The 19,606-nt window shown below is 34.6% G+C and overlaps 2 long non-coding RNA genes across 3 annotated transcripts; one reads left to right on the top strand and one right to left on the bottom strand.

Annotated features, from left to right (window-relative positions):
* Nucleotides 1–11,764: 11,764 nt before the first annotated feature.
* LOC117277051 (uncharacterized) lies at nucleotides 11,765–12,439 on the bottom strand. The gene is made up of 2 exons (XR_004507319.2): nucleotides 12,216–12,439; nucleotides 11,765–12,081 (listed from the first exon to the last, which is right to left on the bottom strand). It is a non-coding gene; the product is annotated as an uncharacterized lncRNA (long non-coding RNA).
* A 1,854-nt stretch (nucleotides 12,440–14,293) lies between these two features.
* On the top strand, nucleotides 14,294–19,276 carry LOC104097234 (uncharacterized). Of its 2 annotated transcripts, none has more exons than XR_011409852.1 (3): nucleotides 14,294–14,418; nucleotides 15,156–15,242; nucleotides 18,963–19,276. It is a non-coding gene; the product is annotated as an uncharacterized lncRNA (long non-coding RNA). The 2 variants fall into 2 exon arrangements; XR_011409851.1 differs by lacking the exon at nucleotides 18,963–19,276 and adding an exon at nucleotides 17,062–17,337.
* Nucleotides 19,277–19,606: the final 330 nt, after the last annotated feature.

Genomic DNA, 19,606 nt, shown 5'->3' with positions numbered 1-19,606 from the left:
CTAGCTATACCTCAAAACACAAAGTACAACATCAAATGATATTAGGCCCGGAATAGAGTAGGGCTCACCAAAACCTGCTGAATAGGGAGTAACTGCTAACGAGGTCCAAAGTTGCCCGCTGATGAACCACCTGTATCCATTGAAGATGCAGCGCCCCCGGCAAAAGGGACGTTAGTACATATGGAATGGTACTAGTATGTAAAGTTAAATTCCCATATAGAAAAGGGGAAACCATAGAAACAACAAGTCACAATCAACCATATCCAAATGTCGAGTTAAAACATAATAATTTTCGCAATACGAACTTAATATATATTTTTGGTTGGGAGATCATTAGCACCGATATACCACCGTATTTTTAGCGCGGAGTCCGATCATGCCCGATCGGCTAGGCCATCTACCCAAGAACAATATGGTTTGACATGTGATGCGAAAAAAAAAGGCGTTACCAAGAGTAGTACCACCATGTGCGCAACATGGCGTCCGATCTCCACCCGATCAGCTAGGCCGCCTTCCTACATATGCTGTGTGGGTTGACTTTTTCAATTCACAACTATTATCAGTTTCATCCCATTTGAGGGAAATAATTTCAACCCATCAATCACATCCCAAATAAGGGGAATAATCATAATCCACTCTTACACCGGCACGTGTAATTTTAGGTGTGGGTTGTTACAACCCACCCTTCCTCGGTTTGCTAATGATACTCCCAAAACTATTATTTTTATTTTTGCACACAAAAGTAACATAAATACAAATGTATTTACCTCATCATATTTCACATTATATAAATCTTCACTAGTATTTTCAACCAATCACAACAATAATATTTCCTTGGCTCTTTTGGTCATTCACAAGATTCTTTATTCAAGGCACGGTGGCCGTATTTCATATTCCAAATTTTTATATCTTTCCTTTCATGGATCATCATCATAAATATCAATATATATATATATATAATATTCCGGAAATCACAACTTTAAGTTCGTTAGAAATGAAGGCTTTAAACACAATAGATTTCTTTTCAAGAAATGGAGTAAAATGATTAGCAATCGAAGCGCAAGTTAAAATAATAACAAGTAGCACACCATTAATTCTTGAAATACTTTTTCCCAAAAAGGGAAATACACAATTTTCACTCACGAATATGTAAGAACACAAAACACATTGAAAATACTTACAAGTATAGCATTAGTTAAAACAGCCACATATGGGCACGAGTTGAGTATATAAGCTTTTAGGCAATTCTATTTTCGAAGTCATTTTAAAAAAGTTGAATCAAGACTTATTTCTTAACCTCTCTCACATCATCTAATTTCATTGGCACCACTAGCCACAAGTATAACTTTCATTCTTGGCACGTTGGCCACACTCTATATCCCCACTTCACTTATTCCATTTTCCAGCATCTTTATAGATTATAAACAACAAGAGATTTTCAATCAAGACCTTAGATACACATATGAGCAATTAAGAGTTTTAAGCATATCGAATTTTTTTTCCACACAATTTGGCATACTAGCTTTCATTTGAAACATGACTCAAAGCCATAATATTTTGATACGCAACCCATACTTTGAACATATATCTTTTGGCATAAGGCTCATTCGGAATAGTCAAGTTTATAAGGGATGATCCGGAACATAGGAATTAGGAACTTGAGCCAACCATACTTGAAACTTACGGGAACATTATGGAATTCGATTCTAAGAGAGAAATTTTAGCCAACATACCTCACTTTGAGCTTTCCATAAATTACTACAATGTTACGGAAATCCCAGCAACTTCAATCTATTCTGAGACATAACAAAATTGAACACAAATTAGGAAGATATTCATGATCTCAACTTATTTGAGCATTTTACCAAACACTAGATGTGCAAATTTGATTACATGATTTTTTCACAAGATTTCCTTCACTTCACATCCCAATATTTACCCATTTGAGATCAAAAATCTTCCCACAAATATTATTGGTACATGAATGTATACATAATACTCTCACACCCAAGAATTATACTCCCAATCATCCATTTTTTATCCCAAACTCGAAATTGAAGACTAGGGTTAGAACCTTACCTCTTGAGTGCAAATTTTGTGAGATTTTCTTGTTGGATTTCAAAGCTTGGACAAGATCTTGATGAACAAAGCACTTGAGCTTCTTTCTCTCTCTAGAATACTCTCACTTCTCTCTAAAAATATCAGATTTTTTCCTTCAAAACGAGCCCCAAAGGCTTATCAAAATGGGGTTGGGTTATAAAAATAAGAAAATGGACCCTCTGAACTCAGGTATGCGGTCGCAGAATGGACCGCATAATAGGTATGAGGTCCCAAAATGGACCGCAAAACTGATGCCCAAAAACTGGAATGCTCTGGACCGGTCTGCGATAGGTTTGCGGTTCGCAGACCACTTGTGCAGCCGCAAAATGGGCCGCAGAATCACCCAACGAATTTTCCTCATGCTAACTCTGCGATAGAAGTACAGACCGTGAAACAGGTATGCGATCGCACAATGGACTACGAAACAACTCTCAAAATTCAACAACTTCCTGCTCAACTCCGCGATGATTATGCGGCCCGCGAAACGGTTCTGCGGTCGTGAAATAGACCGCATAATTGCCTTCTTCTGCCAAAATTTTCATCCACTCCTCAGTGCATTTCTTCAACCCAAAAAGTCTGTTCTACAGTCCTCAAACACATAAGTCTACCTCGGCACCACAAAACCTCAAATTCCTTGGCGAAAGTTTACGGGGCCTTACATCCTCCCCCGCTTAGGATCATTCGTCCTCGAATGAGGGGTAGAGCCCGCCCAAAACACCCAATATAATTCATTTCTTCCTTTCACACATCGCAATCCCCCAAATTTGACTAACTCCCAGATTTTCCAAAGATTTCGGCAGAGTCCCTTCTGTAATTGGGCCTATTCACCTGCCAGAGAATCACCAAAACCACCCTAACAACATATCCATAACTCAACAATGCATCACAGTATATATCAACAACACGGATCTCAACATTAGGGCATTACATTAACAGAAGTGGTATTTTGACATGAATTGTACATATTTAAACCATAATGCATAGAAAGTACCTTTTTGAACCACAACCATTTGGCTCTACAAACAAGTGAGAATATTTCCTTTCCTCAACACTTTCAGCCTACGAGGTGATATCCTCGACTCACAGACTTAGCCATAGCACTTGACGGAGGCAATCTCAACTTTCGGACTTATCTAACAAGGATGACAATTAGGTACCTCTCATAAGCCAATTACCCATTAACTTTACCTTCCATAGCTTCCACCGTAACGATAGACAAATGATTCCCAACTACCCTCCTTGACATAGACACATGAAACACCAGGCGCATGGAGAACAACGATGGGAGATATCATACTTATAACTTGGCCTATTTTATTTCCTTCAAGATTTTATAAGGCCTAATGTGACTACACATACTTCACCTTTATTAGGAATTCACATAATATCTTCATGGAGAAAATCCTGAGAATTACCTATTCACTTTCTTCAACTCTAAATCTCTACTGCGAATACCCAAACTAAACCTTTGGCAACCTTTATAAGTTATTCTAAGATGTTCTAACATGAATATGACCATAAAATTTCCTACCCAATATGTTTGATCATGGAATGATGCTTCTTCTTTGATATGTTTGAACCTTCAAGTCTCGATAGCTTTACTACAAATAGGAACAACAAGGTTCGAGATTGGACTGAAATTATTCAACAATCCATCAATGTACCGAGAAGGGAATTTTAGGAGGTTATATCCTAAGAGACATGAAGGTTACTACCAATATGCTGACATGGTTAATCATCATAATGACACCATTGGTTAGAAAGGTTCTAATGGCTGATATAATGTTCCGAGGAGAAAGACGAATAATTCCTACCCACCCAGGGATGTGGAACATTAAGGATAGTAAATTCTCCGCACATGAAAATGACATAGTCAATGATTCTAGAAGCCGAGTATGTAAAGATAGCGAAACCCAGGGAGACACTATAAAGTAATCATGGAAGGTTTGCAATGTTCATAATGAGTTCGCCATGTATTTTATGACTTGAAAAGCACCCAGATGCTAATGAAAGATAAGAAAACATGAGAAGTAGACGTGATGCTATGATAACCCCAAAGGTGCATTTGGTCTTGACGGAGAGCCTATTAAGGACCCCTATGAAAAAGGAAGTGTTGCAACAACATATGAAAGGATGCGATCTCTCATGGTTATCTAACAAATGTTAGGAAACTAGCACAATAAATTCACTAATTAAGGAACACAATTAATACATGTTTAGAGGTGTAAATAGAAAATGAACATTTGTTATGACTGGACATTTCTCTACCATAATAACGCTCAAGCCGCAATACCAGGCCATTTTATGGGAAACTACAATACTAGGAACAAAGTGAGCTACTTACTGCGGAATGATCTAAGTGGACATGAAAGTCATACTGAGATGGGCAAACAAAAAGATCTTCCTGTGACAAATTTGTGAAAATCTCAAATTTCCCAGAAATTTTATGCGGACAAATGACCCCCTTTCGATTGACAGGTATACATATGATAGGTGCTAAGATATGCTCTCATGTTACTAGACGGTAAAAAAGATTTATGATAATATTCACAAAGGAGTAAAGTGGTTGTTCAAACAATAGGAGCCACATACACCGGAGAGAGAAAGAGTGGCTCAAGAAGGATATCAACACTAGGCTGCTTTACATAGATTTGATACCACATGGGTAAATATTATGATGGTGCGTGCATAGGCACAAGTGAGAAGATGTTATCCTTATTGGATTTCAAAGCTTGGACAAGATCTTGATGAACAAAGCACTTGAGTTTCTTCCTCTCTCTACAACACTCTCACTTCTCTCTAAAAATATCAGATTTTTGCCTTCAAAACGAGCCCCAAAGGCTATTTATCAAAATGGGGTCGGGTTATAAAAATAAAAAAATGGACCCTCCGAACTTAGATCTGCGGTCGCAGAATAGACCGCATAACAGGTATACGGTCCGCAAAATAGACCGCGAAACTGATGCCCAAAAATAGGAATGCTTTGGACCGGTCTGCAGTCCGCAGACCACTTATGCGGCCGTAGAATGAGCCGTAGAATCGCCCAACGAATTTTTCTCATGCTAACTCTGCGACAGAAGTGCGGACCGCGAAACAACCCTAAAAAATCAAGAACTTCCTGCTCAACTCCGCGATGATTATGCGGCCCACGAAACAGTTCTGCGGTCACAAACAGACCGCAAAATTGCCTTCTTCTGCCAAAAAGTTTCATCCACTCCTCAGTGCATTTCTTCAACCCAAAAAGTTCGTTCTACAGTCCTCAAACACATAAGTCTACCTCGGCACCACAAAACCTCAAATTCCTTGGTAAAACTTTACGGGGCCTTACAATAAGGGTGGCTATTGATATTGTTAGGGCAGAGGGATAAGGGTGGCTATAGGAGAGATAAGGGTAGCTATTATTAGGGATGATACGTGATGATATGGGATTACTGTGTTGGTGATTTTTATGTGATGTTGTGATTTTCCTTGTGTTTATTTTTATCTCTTGTGCAACTTGTCTTGTTGTTTCGGTAAACTTGATAATAGTCTAATTCATGTTAAAATTATGAGCATGTGGCTATTGTCGGGCGGTTTATATTATTGGCACTTAAACTGTCCGTGCAGATATGGTATGAAATGTGGGCACGAGGTGCCGGAAAAATATGATGATTTTATTATTGGCACGTGAGTTGTCCGTGCGGTTATGAAAGAAATATGGGCACGAGGAGCCAGGAAAATATGATAATTTTATTATTGGCACGTGAGTTGTCCGTGCGGTTATGAAAGAAATATGGGCATGAGGTGCCGGGGAAATATGTTAATTTTGTTATTGGCACGTGAGTTGTCCGTGCAGTTGTGATAGAAATATGGGCACGAGGTGCCGTGGAAATATGAAAGTGGACTGAGACTCGTAATTTTTATGATTATGAAATGAGGTGACATGATGACTTTTACTTGAAAGGAATTATATTCGAAAGATTTTACTTGAAAGGAATTATATTCGAAAGATTTTATTTGAAAGAATTATATTCAAAAGATATTTATTTGAAAGAATTATATTCAAAAGACATTTATTCTAAAGAATTATATTCGAAAGATATTTATTTGAAAGAATTATATTCGTAAGATATTTATTTGAAGGAAGTATATTCGAGATATATTTAATTGAAAGGATTACATTCTAAAGATTTTTATTTGTAAAACTTATAGATAAAAGATATATATTTTGAAATACTTAATTAATTGATTGTACTTGTGTTCATTATTCGTTTGAGTAATATTTATGGTATTCTTGCTGCCTTGCTGTTTATATCACTAGTTGATTATTGTTGTTATCACTGCTATTTATTTTCTATTATTTTTGTATGCTATATTGCACAGGTTATTAGACTAGTGAGTGTCTTGAATGTACCTCGTCACTACTCCACCGAGGTTAGTCTTGTTACTTACTGGGTACCAACTATGGTGTACTCATACTACACTTCTGCATATTTTTGTGCAGAGCCAGGTACTGGAGATATTGGACTCGAGCAGAGTTAGTGTGTTGATCGCAAGGATTCAAAGTAAAGCTGCTCGGTCGTCGCAGTCCCTTGGAGTCTTCCTATTTTATTGTACTGTTAATTATTATTCGAACAGTATTGTATATTCGATCCTTGAGATCATTTCATGTATTCAGTTAGAGTTCGTGACTCAGTATTACCAGTCTTGGGAGGTTGTTATAATTATTTTCGTTGTTGGTTTCGATTATCTATATAAAAAAAAGGCTTGAATTGTTATTAAAATCGGCTTACCTAGTCTTAGAGACTAAGTGCCATCACGATATCTGTGGTGAGATTTTGGGTGGTGACACATGGACAATTTACTAATTATATACGAATTAATATTAATGAGTATCCCTTTATATTAGGAATTGAATAGGAATTCACATCCCTTCTATCTCTCTCTCTCTCTCTGTCTCTCTGTCTATCTTTCTCTCTCTCCATCTCTTTCTCTTTCTCTTCTCTGTTTATTCCCTAATTTTCTTCCTTCATTTTTCTTTGCTTTTTATCCTTTTGTTTTTCAGAAAATTCATCACTGAATTTCAATTGTTATAATATAGAATTTGAAGTTATTTGATTCTCCACCATTGACAGCTATTAAAAAGTTCCGAAGCTTTGAATTCGAATTTGAGTTTTCAGAAACTATTGTTTGTTTAGATTTGGTGTTGTTACAAATAATTAAAAATATTCTTTGGAATTTATATCTCAATTTTGAGGGTGTTTAGTGATGATTAGACTTGATTTTGGTTAAATTTCATATTGAAACTCGATGACGAAGAAGAAGAAGAAGAAGAAGAAGAAGAAGAAGAAGAAGAAGAGGAGGAGGAGGAGGAGGAGGAGGAAGAAGAGGAAGAGGAAGAAGAAAAGGAAGAAGAGGAGGAGGAAGAGGAGGGAAAAAAAGAAGAAGAGGAGGAGGAAGAAAAAGAGGAGGAAGAGGAGGAAGAGGAAGAGGAAGAGGAGGAGGAAGAAGAGAAGGAAGAGGAGGAAAAAGAAGAAGAAGAAGAGGAGGAGGAGGAAGAAGAGGAGGAGGAGAAGAAGAAGAAGAAGAAGAAGAAGAAGAAGAAGAAAAAGAAGAATTAAAGGTGGTTGTAAACTGTATTTAAGTTATATTCTGTTATAATTATATATATTTTTATTTGAATGTTGTATATATGTTGAAAAATAGTCCTATAATGTATGAATCATTGTATGAAATTTGTATTTAAGTTATAAATGCTATTTGTTTTACATAAAGTTGTTGATACTGGAATTTCAGAGAGGAAGAAGAATACACCACTTACAAAATATATACAAATCATATACAAGAGACATATTGTATAATTTTTTTTAATGAAAATTGTATTTAAGTTGTATAATATTATAGTTGTATTTAACTGGATAGAAATAATATATGAAAGTTGTAGATAAGTTGTATGCTATATAATTAGTTGTATGAAATTTATTTTTACTACGTATGTTGTTGTAGATATTCAAAATTGCATTAAATTTGTACGGAATTTATTCTTAGTTTATATGTTGATATACCATACATTGTTCTTTTCTCAATTGATTTATTAAGGAAAGAAAAGTAGAGAATAAATTCTAAATCAACTCATGTGTACTGATTCATATTTCTTTGAACGGAAAAACTTGAATATTGATGGGAGCTGAATGATTTGGGTGGAGAAATTTTGAGTTTCACATTAAAAGTGCCATCGTTGCACTTTGGAGAAATTGAGTTTGATGTGAGATTCGAATTTTGTGTGAGAAATTAACTGGGTATCATAGATTCTTGTTGAAAATACTGATATAAAGATGAATCCGAATTTTGGAGGCGGTTGAATTTAATTTGAAATCTGCAAAAATTTCGAATCTGCTCAGTTATGCTTTTTGATTCAACTGCGATTGGTGTTGTAGTTTAACAATGTAATGAAGAAATTATTGAGTAAAAGCAGAGTAGAGCAATCGTTGGGATGATACTATGGATAAATTAATTGATGGAACGTAAATTATAGAGGTAAACAGAAACAAATAACTGATGCTTAGAAATCTAAATTCTTACCTGATAGAAATAACATTGTTATCACTATTTTATTCTAACTTAAAATTAACCATTTAATTTCTCATTCGCATTCAAACTTAATATTTAAATTCATGTTATAATTTTTTCAACAAATGGCCAGTCATTATAACATATTCACAAGGTTATGAATATTTCTAAAAAAACAAATTAGCCAAAATTATAGAGCTATCGAGAGTAAAGATTAAAAAAGATATACAAGGACAGAATGAAAACAAAACAATGCGGTAAAAGGGAATAGGAATGATTCAACGATGCATATTTCATAAATTGCTTAAAGTTTTAAAGTGAATAGAAGTGCAAAATTTTCTAGTGGTAAAAGAAAGCAATAATAAAATATGAAGCCATTTTCATAAAAATCATTTCAAGAGACTGATTTCTCATTTTTTTTCATTTTAATTGGTTGAATGAAATCAAAGTTGTTGTCATATTGTAGCGTATTGTTTTCCTTTTTTTTTTTTGTAACTGAAATTTCGTTTGTTATGGCTTAAAATAGGTAATACACAATTGGAAGGAGTCTTGTTAAAAGAGGAATACCGATAAAATAGGAAAAATATGTAACTAAATCCCCTAATTTAGGGCACTAATAATAGATTGTATATAATTTGTAAGTAATCCTTGTTTAGGGTGGGTAATATACAAAATTAAGACAATTTTGGTAAATAGGTTTCAAATATTGTATAGGAAAGAAAAAATATATTTTCTATTTGGTTGAGTTAATGATTTACTTAGGGTATAAGTTTATTTCAAAAATAAAGTTCATGGAATTTTTGTAAAGAAAAATCGGAAACCCATTCTTAATGCGTTTGAACCCTTCTACATGGACTTTCCATGTCCAACGTTAAAATTGGATAGTAAAGTCAAATCCAATTCAATATTGGATTTTCATTAATTAATATTTTGCTAAAAAGAAAGTTCAAACCCCATAACAAATGGATTTCATGTTGCCGACGTCTCTCGTGGGATTTACAATCCAAATCCAAATTGGATAGTTTATTAATAGTAAATTTTACATTAAGTAGCTACCTTTTCTATTTTATAGTAAAATATGTATTTATTTTATACCCTACCATTGAGGCATGAAATACGTCAGTTATGTTTTTCTTCTCTCCCTTTCTTCTCTCTCTATTAGTAAGATTCTCAATCCTCTCTCTTTTTCCTCAATTCTCTCTCCCTTTTTCATCAAGGCAGTAGTCGTAGCTGCCATATTTGGTAGCGATGGTGGACTTTCTTAGCGAAGAGAATATATCTGAAGCTAAGAAGGAGTAGGCGAACAAATCTGGCCATGGCTACAGATTGAGCTTTTGAAAATCTGAAGCAGAGTCGCCGGAGAAGATTTGAGGGCCGGATTTTTGTTCGTCTCTATTTTTAGTTTCAATACAATGTATGTATTATTTTGCTTGGCCGAAAAGCGCCATCTCCGGCAAACTTTTTTCTCTTCTTTGCTATTGAGTTACATACAATGATACAAATACATTATATTTTGTACAATACTCACATACATTATATTTTTGTATAAATGCATTATATTTTCGTCTGTATTTATGTATTCCGAAGGTCTGTATTTTTTGAATACAGTCGGCTATCACTGTTTTTTGTAATTTTTGGTTGTTTGAATACAATCGAATTGAATACGATGAATTGAATACACTGTATAATAGTTACTAACGAATATCGGTGAATTGAATACAATGTATACAGTCAAATTGAATAGAACGGTATACACTATATTTTTTGATTTTTTGTTATTTGAATACAACTGAATTCAATAGAGTAAAATTGAATACAATTCGATATTGCGCTTTTCGTTATTAAACACACGTAATCACTATTTTTTAGGCGGATTACCTCATTGTATTTATAAATACAATCGCACGACTACATAGAATACATAATTAAATATCTGTAGTCTATATTTTTAGGCGATTACCTCACTGTATTTATAAATACAGGCGTGCGAATACATGGAATACATCACAGTAGCAACGAAATTTTGTAGAATTGAATTTGTTGAGTTAAATTAGGAGTGATACACGCTAATTGATCCTCTTTTCGTTATTAAACAGCTGGACTCCCTACTTATTAGGCCAATTCTGCGGCTGTATTCATGAATACAATAGCGAATACAGCGAATACAATCCGGTAGCAACGAAATATTAGTTATAGGAAGTAAATATGTATATGGCAGCTATAGAAAGTTAATAGCCACTAAACTATAGTGGTTTCTGAAAATTTCTCTTATATATATATATATATATATATATATATATATATATATATATATATATAATATTTAATCGTACCCAATATCCTTTCAACTATTGCCCTAGGGTCATATGTGTCTAGTATCAAAGCACAATAAATAACTTGTCTATTACTATGATGATCTTAAGTCAAAAGAATCTCTTACATCACATTCTTCAAGAGAATATCCTATTGATAGTTTATGGTAATTCTAACCATTAGGAATTATCCAATGAGTTGGTTCAATGATCATATCTCCATATGCATCATCTATCTATGTGACTTAGTTAATGAGATCAACGAATCTTTATCCCATAACTACGATCACGTAAATATTGATCTAACCGGAGTACTAATGTCCAAATTAATAATCCTATGATCAAGAACAAATTTAGATTAAATTATAAGAAACTCCACTCTCATTATCACGATCTCCATCACAATGTGTAGCCTCAAAATTTTATCAAGGGCCTTATCAAATTAATCAAATAATCAATATAACTATGATAAAAGAATATCTTATGCCATCTATTTTTATATCAAATAACGTTCACAAAAATATGTTCAAATTATCAAATTTAAGATTGGATCTAGGGCATATTTACTATATCCCAATCAAAGAAGAGGTCAAATCATGAAAGATTAGGATAGGGAAAACGAATTTCAATGCTTGCAACTTATTTTCCATGCTCGGAAATGATCGACCAAGACATATTTTAGTTCTCACAACACCTCATTTTCTCAACTTATATTTCGGTGCTTTTACACCCAGCCTTTTTATCTGCTGAATCTTTTTAGCACTACTAGTGCAGTCATGACAATCAGTTATACCAGACAGAAATTGTACACAAATTAAAGCAGTGTACTCTTATCATGTTTTTGATAGCACAATGTCTCACAATTGATACTATAGTAGTCAGCCATGATATTATACAAAGAGATTAATGGAAGTTAGAATGTACACCTAGGATTGAACTTAGGACCTAAAGCATTTTTGAATCCCTTTGCCATTACATTAGAGCCTTTCCTTTTTTTCATCAGCTATATATAACCCAAAAAAAAAAACAATTTTGCCCTCTTTGCGGTGAAGAAAGTTCAATTGAATCCTTGCATGAACCTCGCTAGGGCCCTGATAGTACTCCACACTTCTCTATCAATCTTTGTAATAAAGAAATTGTATCTTTGTTAATAACTATCACTTTTCTAGCTCTCAGAAAGACAAATTAAGTGAACTTTGACAAGCATTTTAAATTGTTAGATTAAAACGAGGGGCAGAACAACAAGTTGTGTACCTTTCTATTTACAGCAGAAGAATTATTGAATTCACCACCGAAAAATTACCCCAAGTCGAACTTCAATTCACTTGGAAATGAAGTTTATATCCACAAACTAGATGTCTTTCCTCTCTTGTGTGTTTTTGTTGGAAAAATCACAGAGAATTGTTCTCTGTTGAAGAACAAAAAGCAAGAAGACGATTGTAAGAGAAGTTACCAAGTTGTGGAATCTGATTCCCCATTTAAGCGTACCACTTCTATGTGGTAGTTTTTGGTATTGTAACTCCCATCTAACTTCGTTTACTTATCCTTTCTAACGGGGTCGGATCAGCTCATATGGAGCGACCCAAACCCAATATCCAACATCTCCCACTTCGCTCATGGTGGGCTAGACCCAAGCAAGTATCATTTTGACACCACATGTATTCATACAAACAAATAGTTCGTGCGATCTGCGAGCATCAAGAGCTATAATAATCCAAACCCATTAAGGTCGTACAAAAGCCTTATATAGAAATCCAATCACAATGCGGAAAGGATCCACCACTAACATGAGGATCTTATTGCTCGCAATACCCCAGACTATCATTTGCTACTCCAATAGCTAGTTATCTGATCCCTCATCCTCGAAAGAGATTGTTGCACCCTATTTTTCAAAACAACGTACAACTTATAGCACTCTACAAGGTTATTTAAGGTTTAGAGTCTCCACCTAGAATTTAAGGTATACTAGGACACCTATTGTCACGACCCCAATATTTCTCCGTAGAATGTCGTGATGGCACCTAATCTCTACGACTAGGTAAGCCTAACGTTCAATAGAAACTTGACAGAAATAATTAACAGAAATACTAAAACAGGTCTAATAAACTCATAAAATCTCCCATAAACAGAATCTCAACAAAACACTTTCCCAAAACTGGCGGAACTGAGTCATAAGCTCTACAGAGTAAGCTAGAATGTCTACTACATTACTGTCTGGATGAAAAATACAACAGTAGTAAAAGTAAAGGAAGATGACTCTGAGACCTGTGGACGCCGAGCAGGCATACCTTAAACTCTCGTAAGTAGCTAGCAGTCGATCACTAATGTACCCGGATCTACATAAAAAGATGTGCAGAAGCGTAATATGAGTACACCACAATGGCACCCAGTAAGTATCAAACAGAGTAATGACGAGGCCAGATCAAGATTCCTGCTAGGATATAAATAAACAGTACAGAAAGCATAATAAGGGTAAATATTAGAAGGCAGAGAAATAATTGATACAAAACAAGTTAATAGTAAGAACTAATACCAGAATTGTAAGCATGGAAATACCATAAGAGAATCAATTAAAGCGAACCACAATGATTATATACGGACAATAACTGATAAAAATAAGGAAGAACAAACAACAAGAAGTGTTCCTACCAAATCTCTTTGCAACATGATATAAACAACAAGAATCACAACAAGGTACCACCTCGTGTACAATAAGAATCACCACCGAGATACCGCCTCGAGTATATATCAAGAATCACAATTGAGGTAGGTAGCTTTAGATTCGAATTTTATTCATGTACATTTCAAACATATGTTATAATTATATCAATTCGATTTTGTAAATCTAAGTCTTAATGGCTCATGACTTGTACTACCAGTCCTTGAGTTGTTGAATAAAAGTTCAGTTATTCCATCATTTGTTTCTCATTAATCTTATTTGGATTGTGTTATTGTTAAGTGGCTTACCTAGCGGCACTACAAGAATTATGGTTTTCGGTGGCAACCTTTTGTGGCGACGAAAAAAGTTGCCACAATATTAAGGGTTTTAGTGGCGACCTAGATAGTTGCCACATTAAGTAACATATTAGTGGCAATAAAAAAAGATCCGCCACAAATAGGTGTAACTAAAGTCAAAATTTTTCCTCACTTAAAAAATAAAATTTAGCTAAAAGATTCGTTTGTGGCGACTGATGAATTGTCACCACTAATATGAGGTTGTTGTAGCGACTTGGAAGCCGCCCCTAGATATACCCATCTATTGTGGCAGCGAAGTCGCCACTAATAATTTTGATTTTAAAATGAAAGATTACAAAAACAAACCCTAGACAAACGAGAAAAAACACCCCCAAAATCATTTTCTACAATACACTTCTCAACAAAGTTCCATCGGCTGCGAAATTCTGGATCCTCTATCCCTTTGCTGTGACCGGCAAACTCATCGACAATTCCTTTACCGGTAAATATTTCCGTCGGTTCTTCTCTCTCTATCGCTCTCTTCCCTTTTAGATTTCTTACCTTTGTCTCTGTTTTAACTGTGAATCTTAGTTCGTGCAAATATAAATAAGTTCTTCTATTCTGTTTCTTCTTTGCCTTCTTATATCTTGAAGTCTTTCAACTCTATAGGGAAAAAAACCCCTTTCTAAAAGTTTTTGCTATTTTCTTAACCTAAATAAAAATGGCGAGAGAGGGACTAGATGAAAATTGGAAGGAGTAATTGACAATTATGGAGTACAATTAAGATATTTCACCCTCGGTATGAGACGATATTTTCTTGGCAAAGCATGAGAATATTTTATCAATATTTTCTTGACAAAGAATGTGGACAAGTGTCCTTTCTATGATACTTTCCGAAAAAATGGAGTTCCTCTCAATTTATTGCTTGTAGCTGATGATTTTGCATCTTAATTTTTGGGAGTAGGTTGGTGGTATTAGATCTCACTATCTGTTAAATAAACTGGAGATCTCTATTTTGATTGCTAAAGTAAATTACAATATTTTGTATTGGAACATAAATTGGTTTCTGCTTAAATTGAAATGGCTTACTAGAGAAGGGTGATGCTTAATTGAAATTGTTGTTGGTTCATTGTGCCCTATAACAGATCCTCATTTGGATGTGCATATAGTGTTTCCAATTATTCATGTCGTAAAATATTAAAAATTCTACACGCATGAAAATATTTTCCTAATGTTCAGTTATACGGACCATCGGTGATGATTGCCGAGTTTAAGCAGATAGTACCTGATTTTAAGAAGCAAATGCTGATATCATCAGCATTTACTGTAAGCAATCTTCCACCATTAAATTATATTATAGAATAAATTAGAAAATGCCTTGGTTTGTTTGAAGCTCCCTTTATTACAATTGGTGTTGACTTCTGTTCACTTTTTATTAAAATTTGAACTTGAAATCTGGTAAATCAAGCAATATTTAATTATAGATGTGATTCATTTCAGATAGGAAAGAAATTATTGCCAAATATTGAAATCTTGTATCTACATTCCATGAAACAATAGTCAATATGTATAATCAACTAAAGATAAGATAATTTCTTTATTTTTGTTTTATTCTTTTTAATAGTCTACAGAATTTGAAACTTTGTCTGGCAAATCGTATGTTCAACCTTGCTTTTGTTCTTCTAGTTGGTGGGTTTATTAAATTTTGTGCTAGCTCTTAGTCTATTGTATTTGGGTGGAGATGCACTTTAATTTTTTTTGCCTCTTCCATGAGTGTTTTCCTTTTCATATGCTTGACAAAGTACAAATTTTTAACACAAAGTTACTCCTTGATTTGAATATCTTGGCATAAGTTTATGATTTGAGAGAGATTGATATGCAGTTAAAGCTATTTTAAAAATGTACAACTGTAAATTTATTTTGCACAGTTAAGAAATGGAAGGGCAGATGCCATGTGATAACAGTTCTAGGTCATTATCAAAATTATGATTTTTGACTTTGTCTCAAGTAAAAGATGACATTTTGTTGGTAACATACCAAAATATAATTTTTCTCTTTGTCCTAAGTGTATTAAGCCTTTCATTAAATAGAAATTGAAATTTTCCTTTCCTTACGACATAGTTAAGACTTTTCATGTTTTTAACGACTTAGACGAGTTTTGAGATAGGTTGACATGTGATTTCCTTCCTTTCCTTCTGATTTTTATTAATTACCATTTCCTTATGACATGTGACATAGGAAATTCAACCATTTTCTTCTTGTATCTTGTAGTTAGTTATAGAAAAGTTGTTAGGCCAGGAGGAGTGCCTATATGAACTGACTATGTCAATGCAATATAAGTTGCATATGCCTTATTATCTACTCTGAGCTCATGTTTGCTTATGACCTTTTTTCCTTACATATTTAAATAGAAGGATAAATCATATCACAACTAATGCTATTTGGCATGATTTCCGATCTTAAACCAAAGAGAAAATACTACTCTAGTAGATTTCACTTTTTTATGCAAAATCCTTATTACAGAGAAGTACTTAACAAACCAGATTCATAGGAAAACATCTTGGGAAGTTACTGGTATATGCTATTTTTTTCTTTAGTATCAAAATCTGTTAATAAAATTATTTTCGTTCACTGAACACCAGATATGTTTCAGTAAGTTTCATAATACACAGTAAAATTTAGCTTAAATTTCTCGCTTACTCTGTTGTTGATCACCATATAAAGGTTCCATTGCTGACAAGATAGCATAGTGTGAGTTTATAGCTTGAGATAAGAACTAGAAGGAAAATGTAATTAATGTTCCTTCTACTAGATATAACTGAATATGTGTCTGGATCTTTTGGCTGCACAGACAATTTTACGTTCAAAACTTAATATTACTCATTCCATTAGGCTTACAATGAAAATTCAATCAAACTTGAAAAAGTCTTTTACACCTTCGGGAAAGCATACCGGAAGACCCAACTTTCGCTTAAAATGCCAGTTTGGATGAGTGTGAATTTTTTGAAAGACATTCACTTGCCATGGTTCTCTCTGATTGTAGTAGACCTTTCCTTTTCATATGCTTTCCTTTAGTACTTGGCTTAAGATCAACTCTTTTTTGTATGCATGCATATATTACTGTTATTCTTTATTTTTTTAATAGCAAGGAGATAGTACTTCAACAAAATTAAGTTGCTCAAGGAGTAGCCTGAAGACATTAGAGTAACTTGAAGATATTGGAATAGTTTGAAGACGTATTCCTTTGGGTTTGTTTCTTAAAATAGCGAAGGATAAGGTTATTCAATAAGTAGGAGTTCGAACACATTTGATGTTATTTTTTCCATGTGTATGTGCAGTGACAGTGTATTATAGAGCGTAATGTACTTTGTTGCAGACTATTTGGTAATGAAAAGTTTCTATACAGTTTTATTTAAGAGTATCCATGGTGTTCATTATAATGATAATGCTATTGGTAAATTAGCAAGAATACTATTGGCTATTGCATTATTATTATTTTTGTAAAAACAAAGAGGCTTTAGTGGCGACTCTAGCTACCACAAAAAGAAAATCCTACTGTGGCAACAAGAAAAATGCTACTGAATGTCATTTATAGCGACTAACAGTCGCCACTATATGTCACTATTTAGTAACGACCCGCCTAAATTAAATTTTGTGAAACATGTTTTTGAGGCCACCTCAGTCTCTACAAAATGTGTAGTATTTGTGGCGACTCTCTAGAGTTGCCACAATAAACGTTCAATAACGGTAGTGCTTGGAGCGAGCCCATAGTCGCTGCTAAAAACTAGTGGCGACTTTCTTACCATTTGTGGCGACATTAGCTGCCGCAAAAAGGCCGATTTCTTGTAGTACGGGGCGGGTTAGGTGCCATCACGACTAGTTTGATTTTGGGTCGTGACAGAAATTGATTATGGAATTGAGAATAAATTATATATTTTAGTTCATGAGATCATGGGTAAAAATTATCTTCGAACATTTTCGGAATCCGGGCACGTGGGCCGGAGCCTCGGTGATGATTATTATGTACATTCTGAATTGAGTTGGAAAATTACTCTAATAGATGAATTATGAACTTTTGAGCATATATTGATTAGTTTGTACGACTTTTGATTAGTTTCGGATTGCTCAACGTCGTTTGGGGATTTCTAGTGAGGTTTAAGAGTCGGGTAGTGAGTTTGGAAGAGAGGTAAGTCTATTGCCTAATCTTTTAAGAGGGAATCATTCCCATGAGTGTATTAATCGTTGTGTGCTACTTGTTGTGGGAGCTACGTACTCACAAGGTGACAAGAGTTTATACGTAGCTAGATTCATGCTTATGTTCGGGTAGACTTAGATTCACATCATGCTTTAAATGTACTATTTGGATTAATCTTGTTTGTTTGATTTTTTTAATTTACGACTGAGATTGAGACTAGAATAAAATTAATGATCAAGCCTCTTACCTTGGAAATTGTGAAATATTAATGAATGATAGTTCCGTGTCTTCACGACTCGCATGTATTTTCGCGAGTGAGAGAGTTTCTCTATTCTTATGGGATCGGGCCGTTCGCCTCGGCAGTGTTATAAGTTATTCTTATGGGATCGGGCCATTTGGCTCGGCAGAATTATGTAACATTATTCTAATAGGATCGGACCATTCGCCTCGGCGGTGTTATGTAACACTATTCTTAGGAGATCGGGCCATTCACCTCGGCAGTATTGTGTAACACTATTCTTATGGGATCGGGTCGTTCACCTCGGCATACTTGTGTGTGACACTTGGGATTGATTTGGTATTGATATCAGTTGATTTTGTTCCTTCGGGTCTAGTTAGGACATCTTAGTGATTTTGTAAGGATCCATGTTGGAAATTTATTATTAAAGTTTATCTGTTTCGTTGTTACTTGTTGCATTTCATACCTGTCTATTTTATATATTTTTATTATTTTGACCACTAGTAAGTGTCAAGTCGACTCATCATCACTACTTCTTCGAGGTTATACTAGATACTTACCGGGTATGCGTTGATTTACGTATTCATGCTACACTTCTGCACTGATTGTGCAGGTACTGATTCAGGTACTTCCAGTGGTCACACGAGCGCGTAAACGCATCAGGGAGACTTAGTGGTGAGCTGCCTTCCATACATCAATCTGCAGCACTCGGAGTCTTCCTCTATCTTATTCACTGTTTCTGTCTATTTCATTTCATACAATAGCTATAGTAGTTATGTATATTCCCTATATTGCTCATGCACTTGTGACATCGGGTTTTGGGGGCTTCTAGTGGACTTTCACAGTTGTACTTATTGTTACTATCACTTTACTTTATGTACTATTCGTACCCGTTATTTTTGTAAAGTAGTGCTTATGTTTCTATGAGTTTTATGTTTAATTTATATTTATTTAAATGAAATTTTCTAAGTTTAAAGGGTAAAATGGATAACTAAATTGGAGGTTCACTGTTGGCTTGCCTAACCATATTGTTGGTAGCCATCGTGACCTATTATGGGATTTGGGTCATGACAATTAAATACCAATGCCTTGAAGATTATTTCAAGCTATAAATAGATCCTTTTTAATTTACAGACCTTTTGTTCTTGGCCTTTAACAATGAAGCCTACAAGTTATTCCATGTAGATTTTCTCATTTAGTTCTCCATTGAGAAAACTGTCTTCATGTCCATTTGGTTTAATTCAAAAGCTAAATGTG

This window comes from Nicotiana tomentosiformis, chromosome 7 (assembly GCF_000390325.3).
Source record: "Nicotiana tomentosiformis chromosome 7, ASM39032v3, whole genome shotgun sequence".
Taxonomy (NCBI): domain Eukaryota; kingdom Viridiplantae; phylum Streptophyta; class Magnoliopsida; order Solanales; family Solanaceae; genus Nicotiana; species Nicotiana tomentosiformis.
Note: the sequence above shows the minus strand (reverse complement) of the source record. Positions and strands in the feature narration are given on the sequence as shown.